Here is a 12,757-nt window from a genome sequence, read left to right as displayed (position 1 = left end):
CTGCTGATCAATTTGTCTTGGAAAGTGGCCAAGAGTATGGTGAGGAAACCAGTGCCATACTGGCAATACAAAAAAAAGTTAACAGCATTGCCTAACACTGAAGGAAATCCAAATGAAAACATGCATTTAAACAGAACTAAGCAAATTTAGAAAAAGGATTAGCTTTGGAGAAATAAAAGAGCAGGAAGAAAAAAAAAACAAAGCAAGTGACAGTGGATAGTTAGGATGGTTTACATATATTTTTGAAAAAAGTATCACACTGTAAGCATAAGTGTGACCTGGATACCAGGTTTTACTCTTTACAAATACTAAGCTGACTGTAAGTTTGTTCTTTCTTGTGTCTGAATTCTCATGTAAATCCCAGGCTTTTTGCTGAATTAAAAACATGTCATGGAACAGCAAATTTTCTATAAATTTCTTCTTTAAAGTCCAAGCTAACAAGTATTAATTATAATACAATTATTTTGCATGTAGAACAGGAGAAAAACAGGAGAACTGATATCTATTAATGCATAAATGCATTAATAAACAGCATTAATGCATAAAACACTTGTTTGCATGCATTTGAACCAAGATAAAAATACTGTGTTTTGATATTTCACATTCCTTCTAAAGTACAGAAACACTTAAAGCAGGATAAAAGCAACTGTGGGGATTTTCAAAGTTACTCCATATACAAATAACCCTCTTCCTATTGAAAAATTCCCACTGTTTTCAGACAATGCCAAATTACATCAATTCTCAGTACATTTTAGAAGAAAGAATTGAAGTTTTCTATGCTGTACTATCTTATTGACACAGTTTTACACTATCACAGTTTAACAAAAGCCACGAAAGATGTGTATTTCACTCTCCAGGACTGAGAAAAATTGAAGCTTATCAGAGTTTCTTGGCTCCATCTGAACTAGTAGTTTATGTTTGAAACAACACCATTAATCTCTGAAAATTTGTCATGTCTAATTTCAGCAGCAAAATCTCCTTTCAGCAAAAGCTCCAAACTGTACATGTAATGGTCTTCAGTGAATGTAACCCTTTTCCATTACTACCATTGCAAGTTGGAAAATAATTTTGCCTTCAACAAGCACAACAACAATCGATACAGACTCTTTTCTTTAAAATATAGAGTAAAAACAGGAAGCAGTTGTAAAACTATAAATGCATTACATATCAATTGCAGACTTTGCAATTATTAAAATTGCTCTATCGTTTATAATATTTGCACCAGTAAGAAGAGAGGAGAGAAAGAAATCAAATTATGTAACAGCATATTGGTTATTTCTTTGCTTGCTGGAGAATCTGAGGCTGCTTTATTTTAAATGTTTACTCCATTAAAATCTCATGGCTGTAAACATATTTGTACAAGAAAACAGAATCTTAGACTAAAACCACATAATTTCCCACAAGGAAATTCAGGAGAACAGTATGAAGCACAAACTCTCTTAACAGGCTGCCATCATTTAAATAGCAAAATTGTTGTCAAGTTCCACGAAAGTTCCCCCTTCCTCTCCCAAAACAGATACAGAACATTTTACAGATTTAAAACTAAGATGCAGCATATCTGAGAGAAGTAAAATGCAGAAGACATTACTTCTGTGACAACAATTAGATGATAAAGAGCAATAAAGAACAACATTAAAGGTAATATAACAAATTGAAATCAAACATTGACAGGGATAATGGGTAGAGAGGGTAGAGAGGCCCTCCGGAGAGGTCTGGACAGACTAGAGAGATGAGCAATCACCAACCATATGAAATTTAACAAGAGCGAGTTCTGTATTCTGCACCTGGGATGGTGCAACCCTGTATGTATGGGCAGACTGGGGAATGAGATACTAGAAAGAAGTACCATGGAAAGGGTCCTGGGTCAATGGAAAGCTGACCATGAGTCAGCAGTGCCCTGGCAGCCAGGAGGGCCAACCCCGTCCTGGGGGGCATCAGGTACAGCATGGCCAGCTGGGCAAGGGAGGTGCTGGGGAAGATGTGGGTTTATCTCAAGCCCTGTGTGCAGTTTTGGGTGTCAAAATAGAAAAAGTACGAAGCTGTTAGAGAGCATCCAAAAAAGGTTGACCAAAATGATGGAAAGCCTCAAGGGCAAAGCTTGTGGTGGGCAGGCGATGTCACTTGCTTTGTTCAACTTGGAAAAGAGGCTGTGTGGCATCCTCATGCAGTATACAACTTTCCCAATGATGGCAACAGAGAGCCAGGCACTAATCTATTCTCTCTGGTGACAAGCAATAGAACACAAGCAAATAAAATGAAACTGCATCAAAGGAACTTCAGATGGGACATTAGGAAAAGGTTCTTCACTGAGAAGAAAGTTGGTTACGGGAACAGTCTCCCTAGAGAAGTAGTCAGAGTACCAGTCCTGACAGATGTCGAGGAGCACCTGGACAATGCTTTTAGTCACATGGTTTAGTTTTAGAAAATCCTGTGAGGAGAAAGTTGGATCTTTACAGATCCTTTCCAACTTAAGATTCTAAGATTCTAATGGGCATTTATTTTCACCCTTCTCTGAGCTTTGACATGAATTTGCCATAAAAGACTTTAGGTTGTGTAATTAGAATTGTTTTTCATGTCCTATAAACTGTTTGGATGACTATGCAACTATATGGAGTCTTACTGAAGCAGCTGGGATATTTTGCTCATATAAACACAAATGAGAAAAAAAATTGTTCTTTACAACTAGCCCTTGCTAGAGTTTAAATCAAGCAGAGGAGCACTTGTGATAGGCAATCAAACCCACCACATTTTGATATAATATCCACATTTTGGATAACATAGCTAGGAAAATGAGATACAAAGTTGTAAATAAAACTTGTTAGAAGTAAGAAAACATGATTTTATATTACGATATAGAAAAATCCCCAACATTTTAAAATGTAATTGGCTTATTTGGAAGTTCACACTGTCTCCACAAGAGCAAGTCAGGCAAAAGATGATTTGGCAATAACTTCTAAATGTAGACATGAAACAAATCAGGAAGTAGTGTCACTCCCTGACTCTACAGGAGTAGCAAGGTTGCTATAAATTGATGGGCCCATTATTGATATTCCTCTTTTCCAAAGGGGTGTTGTAGTTTATCATAAGTTATAGTCACATTTCAGGCTAGGTTGCACTGTGACATATCAAATTTCTTGGCAGAAGCCCAGCTACAGGAGAGTAGTTTCCTTAATGCTTGCTTACTCCTTCCCCTTCAAGCACAAGTTCAATAAAATGGAACTATGCTGCTCCATCTCCCGTTAGATACCCAGTTCACAATTCATACTGAGATATTTAAGCTGTATGTTTTTAGACATACAGCATCTTAATAAACCAGAAGACAGAGGAATAGAAAAATCCTAAAAATATTAGAAGACAGTTGTACTTTTCTCTATTATCAGTTTTGCATTTGTGGATATGAAAGTGACTGCTGTCAAGAGTGCCATTAATGGCACTTAAGAGGTTTCAATTATTGCATCTTTGACCAGAGAGTTTGGTGAACTTTAATTTTTAAATCTTATTATGCCATAATGATTTATATGTATATAAATGATGATAATATAGAGCCAAACTCTATGTGGCTGTCTAAATCAATTTTTTGCAGAATAAATTACTGAATTTAAAGGAGTACTATACTGCTCAGTTAATTTGAAATTATAAATTATTTGTTTTAGAAAAAAATAGTTATTATCAACAGTATTATTATATGCAGCATACCTAGTGCGCAGTTTTCAGTCATCACTAACCTTTTCCCAATGCATGGTATTTAGGGTATTTCTATATAATATTTTTTTATGATTCTGAAATATATATCTTTGCATTAGAAAGAATAAAGTGTACTGAAAATATTAGTTCACTTCCATGATTCCTGTCAAAATACTGTTTTTAAAACAGAGAGAGGGAAAGTAGTCAAAATATATTTGCCAAAATTAACATATTTCTAGCTTTATAAAACATTGCAGATTTTGGCCAGCTATTTTGCACTCAGCATGGGAAACTTTGCACCATATGTCCAGCTCTAATTTAGAATGAATATTTATCTTATTTGGAATAACAATCAGGAGCACTATCAAGTTTCCAGTTACATGGTAACACAACAGCTCTCTTTGGATTGTTTGGGGTATTTTTTCCCCCTTTTTCTTCCAAATTAGTGCTTTGACTCTGCTTCAGTTAAAAAGATCTCCTTGCATTTTTATACTTGTTTACCCTGAAATTATGAAGGGTCAACTTTAAAAATGTCATAGTAAATTCCAAATATATCTTTTCCTTATATTAATATGCAACACATTTTAATCAATTTTTTTAGATACTCTACACAGACCCAAAATAGACAAACTTCCAAAGTTCAGATTGAATCCAAATCCTATTACACAATGGCAGTAGCCAGAATACCAGAGAAACTTCTGGAGAAGGAGTATTTGTAGTGTCCACATCTTTGCAGCTTATCTAAAGCAAATTCCTTCATGCTGCTGTCACTGAGCTGTTACAGTCAGAATCAGCAGATGGTTAATCAATCCCAAAATGCCCTTCAGGAGCTACAACAGCTGTGAATGGTCAGCACGAGTAAACTCATCCAGAGTAAATGGGAACTTGGATCTGTGCAGCATGGAAACACAATTGTTTCCTTTCCTCAGTACAATAAAATGAGTCTGCAAACATTTCTTGCAGTTTGAACTTTCCAGAATAAACTCAGTAAGATTTCTATAGCAGCCTTGTATAAACAGTCTATGTATAGCAAATCCAAAATCAATTTATTAGTGGGCACAGTGTTAATTAAATTGAAATACTCCAGGCTGAGCAAAAGGTAGCATCTGCAAATTACAGATAACAGGCCTGCAGTTGATAATCTCAGGAAATATTTGCAAGTTTCAAATAATTTATGGACCAGCATTTCTATGTACCCCCAAACACTGGTATACATATTTGTATTCAAAGGGTGGGAAAAAAAAAAGCCATTACTAGACAATCCACATCCCATTTTGCAAACCTCCCCCTTCCTCACCCCTGATACATAACTACTTCTAATACATAAAGCACAGAGTTCACAATATTTCATACTCTGACATCACAGACTAGGACAACAGAATACATCAGAAGAAGCAATATGTGCTTGGAAAACAAAATATTATGTAGAGTAAAATATTCAAAAGCATGTTAAAGTTGCTGTTCCAGTAGATATGATCAATTCACTTACTTTTGACTTTTAGGTACTCTTTCATGTCTAGGTATAAGACTGTGCTTTCACATATGAGTATTTTAAATGGACATGGTATACTGGTTTTGGCAGGGGTAGAGTTAATTTTTTTCACAGTGGCTGGTATGGGGCTGTGTTTTGGGTTTGTGCTGAATATAGGGTTGATAATACAGAGATGTTTTTGTTATTGCTGAGCCGGGCTTATACAGAGCCAAGGCCTTTTCTGCTTTTTGTATGGCTACACTGGTGAGAGGGCTGGAGGTTTCAAAGAGACACAGCGAGGACAGCTGACCCAAAGTGACCAAAGGAGCATCCACAGATTCACAGAACTTCTAGGATTGGAAAGAAGTTCTGGAGATCATCCAGTCCAAGCCCCCTGCCAAGGGAGGGTGACCTGGAGAGATTGCACAGGAACTGACTGAGCTGTGTTTAGAATGTTTCCAGGGAGGGACATTCCATGAGCTCCCTGGGCAGCCTGTTCCAGTGTTCTACAACCAACAATGCAAAAATGTTTTCCTCATATTGAGGTGGAACTTGCTGTATTTTAGCTGGTGGCCTTGGATTTGTTCTGCTGTTCTGTTTGAACCCTTATCACATATAGGATTATTTCCCCACAGCACTACTTGAATTTTTTTTTTTTTTTAATTCTACAATTTGTATATTGTATACAGTGAACTTCCTCTTTTTTTTGTGAGAGAGGTTATTTTTCAGTCTCTCACTGCTTACTCTGGAGGCCTTCTATGATACTCTCTCAATGTTATCACATTGCTCTCAGTTATGCTTTTGGGAAGGAAAAAGGTTCACTGTTTGTACTATGGAATTCCTCTCCACACACTGTGTTTATGTTGCTTAGATGTTTCTGGTCCTGACCTTCACTGGTAGAAATTCCTCAGCCAAGCCCTCACCCATTTGCTGAACATTTCTACTTCAGTGTTATCTATTAAGTCAATTTTCCCAGCCCCTTGATTTTTTTTATGCTATGTGAGAACAGTTATATTTGGCTTTTCTGGGGCTCCTCTACCTGAAGAGAATGGCTCATTCTTTTAATGTCCTTACAGGTGAATGTCTACTGTATAAAAATCCTTGGATGTATTTTTCAAGCAGAAGAAAATGTGTTCTTTTACTCTTATAAAACAAGGTATAAAGTTGCAATATTGAGGTTTTTTTTATTCCTGGATAGTTTATTTACAAAATAATAAAAAATAACTTAGTACCCTATATAAGAGTATTTCTGTGTTTCAAGGGTTTATCCCTCAGCCTGATTTAATATACATAGCCACCAAAAGAATTACAGAACTCTCTTTATATTTCTGTTTTCAATTAGTGTTAATTTTCAAAAAGTGGCAAATTTCATAGAGTGCTTAATGGATTCTCTTTAAACTAGCTTCTGAAAACAGAATCTGTGTCTCATTTTGAACTACTGACACATATATCAAAGTAAAAAAATAAAAGTCATGTAAAAGCAAAAACAAGAAACCAAACAAGCAACCAAAAAATACCCACAAAACCCCACATCTACAAGGAAAATTTGAATATCAAGATACTAAAATTTATACTATAAATTCCTGTTGCTGATACAATTTGTAAAAATGATTGGTTTGATTTTGGAACAAGAGAAGGTTGGTCTTCGTCCTGGTATTCCAAAAATTAATTGAAGAGAAGGAAGAGAACTGAGAACGAATAGTTTACAAAAGCAAACTGGATGTGTATACTAAAGCAGTATTGAGAACACTAGATGTACTTACGTTTCAATACAACTTTCTCACAGTGATTTCTTTGCAAAGAATGTATGGAAATATTCAAAGAACATCAAACACCATTTTCTTCTCCTTTCTAGTAAACACTATGAGTTACTGTTTATTATTGAGATTGCCTGCAGAAGAAAGACTACTCACAAAACAGAGAAATAAGGACTATACTGTCAACACTAAAGTTGGTCAGAAGTGGATAACTTTAAAAGGAGAAGGTAGGATGTCAAACACTAGGTTTTGTTATGACTGAATATTTGCCTTTGGCTTAACAGCACTGAAGCATGTAGTATGAAGTTCTATTATAGTATTCTATATACTATGAAGTATGTGTTCTATTAATCCATGTTAGGAAAAAATCCCTGAGCAAAGTATATTTCCTATCATAGAGAGTTTCATTTTGTAGGGTTTATAATACAGGGATTCAAGTCAAGTCCTTAGCTTTACAAAAAGAGAAGAATAAGTAAATGCCTGTGCTCTATCTTAAAATTAAAAAAAATGAAAAGTAATGCTGTTCTATGCTTTTATGGTTTTCACTCAGGGTTTTTTTGTTGGGAAATGGGGAAACAAAAACTCCTGCCACCAGATTCTTGTATTTCAGCCTGACATTTGTTCAAGTGAAAACCTTTCCTAAGGGAAGAGAAATCTTTTACGTACAAAACAAACAGACAGCATGCCAACTCCAAACATTTGGTGGGAAACCCAAAACTATTTTCAATTTTAGCTCAAAGTAAATATGCATAGGTATGCAATAAGAATGGGCTCCAAATATTTAATTAAGATGAGCTCAGGGAGAAAACAAGAACCCATAGATGATGCATGAAGTGCTAGAATCTGAGGTTTGCTAGCAAAAAAAAGTAATCAAAACCATGGTCCTTCAATTTTTTTTTTCTAGTTGTCTCATTTTCCCATTTTCTAAGTCTTCAAAAAGCCAGTTACAGCTGTCAAAACATGAACCAGAATTTTGTAGTTGGAAAGCACTACTTTACATAAACCCAAAGATCTCTTCTTGAAGGAACTAATATTCAACTGTTAATTTAAGCACAAATATATCATGCTAGGCAAAAAAACAATGCTAATACCTCATTGTACAGTCTGTTGGATTTCTTTTTGTTGTTTGGATTCACTTTCACTGGGAAGCATAGAACATATGGAAATGCAATTGTACCAAAACATTGGAAAAGCAATTGGATCAAAAACATCACAAAAGCAATGCTTTCAAGTTTTGAAGTAGAATAGAGCCAGAAAATAATTTTGTTACTTAGTTTTGTCTATTTGAGTTTTGTCTATCTTAGTTTTGAAAATTATGATTGTCTTTATCTATGTTGAGAAGAAAAAGACAATCTTTGGAGTTCTGTATACCCAAAACCTGCTCCAGATACACATGTAAAACAAGAATCAACAAACTCATTGTGACCACATCTGACAGGCTCCTGAAAATACGTAGTTTCTGTAAAAAAATATAATTCTTCCAACCACTAGTAGGAGGTATAATCAGTTACCATTGATTAATCAAATGTTTAATCAAAACCATGTTTCAGCAGAATGACTAAGGTTTTTGAGGAATGTGGGACAACAGTACTCAATGAAGTCTTCACAAAGAAGACTGATAGCTGCTGCAGTAGATGAACCTCCACAAGCTTCATTTTTTAACATCATTGCCTCTTTTGCGTATATTTCTCATAGCACAACTCTATTAAAAATATATCTTTGCTAACAGATAATCTTTCCCTTTTACTTTAGAACAAATTTCGAAATTGACATCTTCCCTAACAAAATACTATAATTAAATTTCATCCTCCATTTTTAATTTTTACACTTGCTTGAAAGTTATCATTAAAGATACTTCAGTGATTCCTTCCAGTTTTACCAGAGAACTCAAATTTGTGTAAAGTTTACAGGAAAACAGAACAAAGCCTACTCCCACAGATAGCCAAGATAAGCAGCCAAATCATCTGACTGCTATTTACCTCGTTTTTCACTTTATCATTCTATCAGAACTCATCTGTTTTATTTTGTAGTTACATTGTAACCTGTTAGATTTTAATTGGTTTTTCTTGTTTTCTTGAACTGAATTAACAATAAAGGTCCTGATTGGCACACAATGTTTCTGATGAAAGAAGCATCCACTGACACTCATACGGTAAATCAGAGGTCTCTGTTTTCCTTTCTCTTAAACATCAGGATAAACACACACCCAAGAAAAGTAAAAGGCTGGAAATTCAAGTACTGAATTAATAAAAGGGCTTTCTTGTTGTTTGTTTTTTAAAATGCAACATAAGGAAGAAGCAGGTATTTGAATACTTCCTGCTTTATCATGTTAGTCTCAGACTTTTTTCCGGGCAGAACTGCTGAATTGTTTTTGAGATATTTGCTAAGCATAAATTTGGGGGCAGACTATTTAATTCAATTTATAGTTATGAGTACTTAATCAAATTTTGAAAAGTTTACTTCAGATAATTGATTTTCATTGAAAACCTTAAGTATTTTATTTCAAGAGCCAAAATGCATCATCTTGATAAAATATTTTTTCCTTGATTATTTTTATCAAACTTATCTAGAGAAATAAGATAGATAAAGAGATAGGAGATACCTTCTAGAGAAGAATTATTTTGTTATAGTTTGTGGAGTGTCTCCACCCAAAGAGGCAGGGATTTGATTTTAGACAGGCAGTGTTAAAAGTGTGAGGTATGGCTTTAAGTCCCAGGAGGACCATAAAACCCACTACCCTGCCTTTGTTCTGGATTCTTTGTCTCTGGTTTATGCTCAGTGACACCCTAATAAATGGACTCCTGAGTTTAACCAAAAGGAGACCCGTCTTACTGATTTCCCATGTTGGTCACCAGTGGCTGCACCTTCCCTGGACATGATTTGCTTGCGGTGTCATACAACAATAGTTCACACACCAACTCTTCACTGAAGGTGCTGTATTCACATCAGCCTGGATTTTTTTTTCCCAAGGTTGGGAGCCCAGCAGCATTGGTTAAGACAGAGATGAAGAATGTGTTGAAAAACTGCTTTTTCAGTGTTGGGAACAAATTCCCCTCTCCCCTTTGTTAGCAGGCTGATATTTTCTTCTGCTTCTGATTGTGATTTACATCCTTGAAGAATCATCTTGTAGTTTTTGACATCTCTGACTAATTTTAATTCAAGCTGAATGCTAACTTCATGTTTGCATGCTCTGGAAATGCCATGTAGTTCTCAACAGGTATCTGTCTGCTCTCCCATCTCTGGTACACTTCTCTTTTGGGTTTTACCAGACCCAGAAGCTCACAGTTAAGTCAAAGGGATCTCTTGCTCCACTTCTTCTAAAGATGACCAACAGTTTTTGTGCTTCCAAGAGTGTTCTCCAAAAAACTGCCAGCACTCACTAGCTGCTTTATAGTCTATGGAAAATTCCTACAGAATCCCTCTCAGCTGAGCTCTGAGCAAGCTGAAGCTTGCTCTTCTAGAATCTATAAACTTTATCTTAGTTCTCACCCTCATCATGCTCAGCAGAAGCCCTAATTCCACAACACAGTGATAAGTGCAGCCAAGACCGTAATAAATTGAGATAGTACAAAGAAAGTTTTCTTGGTTTGTGAGTAGGAAGTCCAATGGCTACTCATTCCTTGTTGGCATATCTCACATGTTAGGAAAGCAGCGTTCTACTCATTCCAGGAACTTAGTGGGTGACCTGGGATTTTTCTGGGTTGTTGAAGTCACCATAAGAACCAGGTTCTTTTGACCTGAAACTTGCTTAAGTCACCCAATAATTCCTTTCTTGAGCTTATCATCTGGGTTTGGAAGCAGATGCCCCCTGTAAAATGCCCCTCTGGTCTTGACCCAGAGACATCCAATAGGGGTTTTACAGTGGCTGCAGTTTACTTCTAGACACCTAAGGTGTCTAGAACACAGAACATGACTTTGACTCCTCCTCTTCTTCTTCCCCATCTCTTTTTAGGAAGCAGCCTAGAGCCATCCATCATGATCCACCAGTCATGTGAGTTGTCCCACCATGCTTCAATTTTTCCTACAATATCATAACTTTCTGAGTGGACATGGAGCTCCAGTTCCTCCTGTTTGTTCCCCAGGTTGTGCGAAAGGCCACCACTTGAGGCAGCTGGTCTTCTGGTTCTCATCTTGAGAGTCAGCTAGGGACGGCTATTGCTGCTCTGGTTCACCTGGCTGATTTGCCAGTTGGAGATTTTCTACTTTGGACTTGTCCTGTCCCATGCAGTGTATTTAGGGGAAGATATTTGTACATACTGTTGGAGATGTGTGGGAGAAAAAACAAAGTTCTCTGGAGGTTCAATGAAAAACAACTTTTACTTGCAAATTTTAGAACATCTAGATAGAATAAAGCACTTGGCAACTTTGGATTATCCAAATGGAATATTGGCAAGGTTTTCACTGGATTTTTACATCAGGCTTACAATATATTTCAAGAAGAAGTAGGAGGAGAGAGAGAGAGAGAGAGAAAGAGAAAGAGAGGTTAATGAGAGTAATTATTCATGATACTGAGTGATTTATACAGAGCTGATATATAAGAAGTCCTGAACATGAATTATCATATAAACTTTAAATATATATAACTTTATTCCAGATATTGTAGTGGTTGACTAGTGCAGTAAAGTTATATTCTGCACTGCACCTAATGTGATGCTTTTGTACTTCCTAGGTGACAACAGATATAGTTGTTTCTTGTTTTGAAGTCAAAGATTAATAGCAGTCAGCTTCTTAGCTGTGAAGCACATCAGAAGATCTTATTTTAATGTCACTCCAACACTTTTCCCCACAGAAAACATGGCCTTGAAGATGGAAGCATGAACAAGAAAAGGTGCAAAAAGAAAAAATTCTGGTTCTTAAGAACACTTCTCAGATCTCTCATGCATCTAAGGATCATCTAAGGATTTCAGCTTCTGCTAAAAGAAAAAAAAAGATTGGTTCTCTTAAAAATAAATGTACAAATGTTATTAAAATTCCTCATGTCTGTTCTTTTTCCAGTTAAGATCTTTCTGTTTTGCAGTAAACAGGGTGCCTCGTCAAGTATCACTTACTAGTTTGTACACTGAACTTAAATGCCCATGCTTTTTTTTCCCTGTTACTGTACACTAGCATCACTGACCTTTAGCCTTCTTTTATCGTATTATATATAGAATTGAAGGGCAAATAAAAATTTAAATTAAATTTCTGTATTCACGTTATCAATATCATAGCTTAACTAAGTTTACAAAATATAAACATCACACACTAGTCACCTGTTTTTCTGGTGTACATGTACTTTCTCCTAGCTAATTTTCCTGAGAAAATTTAGTTCATACAAAGTTCACAGAGTCTTGTAAGATGAGATTCCATTCCTTGTAATATCCACTTATTTTAAACCTGGGTTACAAGCATCTGAATAATGCAGGGGTAAAGGTTTACAATAAAGCCACAATACATTAAAAAATACTTTTTGTACCAGGGCTATTAATCAGTAAGTGGTAGCAGCTCAGAAAAGTAACAGAGAAAATTAAACTGCCATAAATGAAAGATAATAGATGTCTGACAATGTCATGTTCCATTAAGTGATTTACCCAGCACACTCTCACTAGCCCTGCAACCTCTGGCACTGATTTCCATAGCAACAAATGGCAATGTTACCATCTGGAGCACATCCAGAAACAGGGAGAACAATCTCTAACAGTGGAGTTCAAGAAAAAAAATCCATTATAGAAGTCTAAGTGTATACTTTACAAGAAATAATCACATGCTGGACAAGCCTGTTATGTGAAAAAGTTGTTTTCCTCATGCCTAATAGTTCATGTTTTTTTCCAGCTCCTCTTTCTAGCTTGGAAGGAGCATATATTGAGAA

The 12,757-nt window shown here is 35.9% G+C and overlaps 1 long non-coding RNA gene across 8 annotated transcripts in view; it reads left to right on the top strand.

Annotated features, from left to right (window-relative positions):
* LOC147655562 (uncharacterized) overlaps positions 1-11,882 on the top strand; it is a 43,632-nt gene extending 31,750 nt beyond the window's left edge. For 6 of the 8 annotated variants that reach the window (XR_015289109.1, XR_015289107.1, XR_015289106.1 and 3 more), the window contains 5 exons: positions 6,232-6,311; positions 7,011-7,139; positions 9,009-9,064; positions 10,865-10,903; positions 11,702-11,882. This is a non-coding gene — a long non-coding RNA (uncharacterized LOC147655562). The remainder of the gene's footprint in view (positions 1-6,231; positions 6,312-7,010; positions 7,140-9,008; positions 9,065-10,864; positions 10,904-11,701) is intronic. The other 2 variants (XR_015289102.1, XR_015289101.1) reach the window with 2 other exon arrangements.
* The last annotated feature ends 875 nt before the right edge of the window (positions 11,883-12,757 follow it).

This window comes from Cyanistes caeruleus, chromosome 1 (genome assembly GCF_971803275.1).
Source record: "Cyanistes caeruleus chromosome 1, bCyaCae1.hap1.1, whole genome shotgun sequence".
In the NCBI taxonomy this organism is placed as follows: Eukaryota; Metazoa; Chordata; class Aves; order Passeriformes; family Paridae; genus Cyanistes; species Cyanistes caeruleus.
This window is presented reverse-complemented; position numbering and strand designations above follow the sequence as displayed.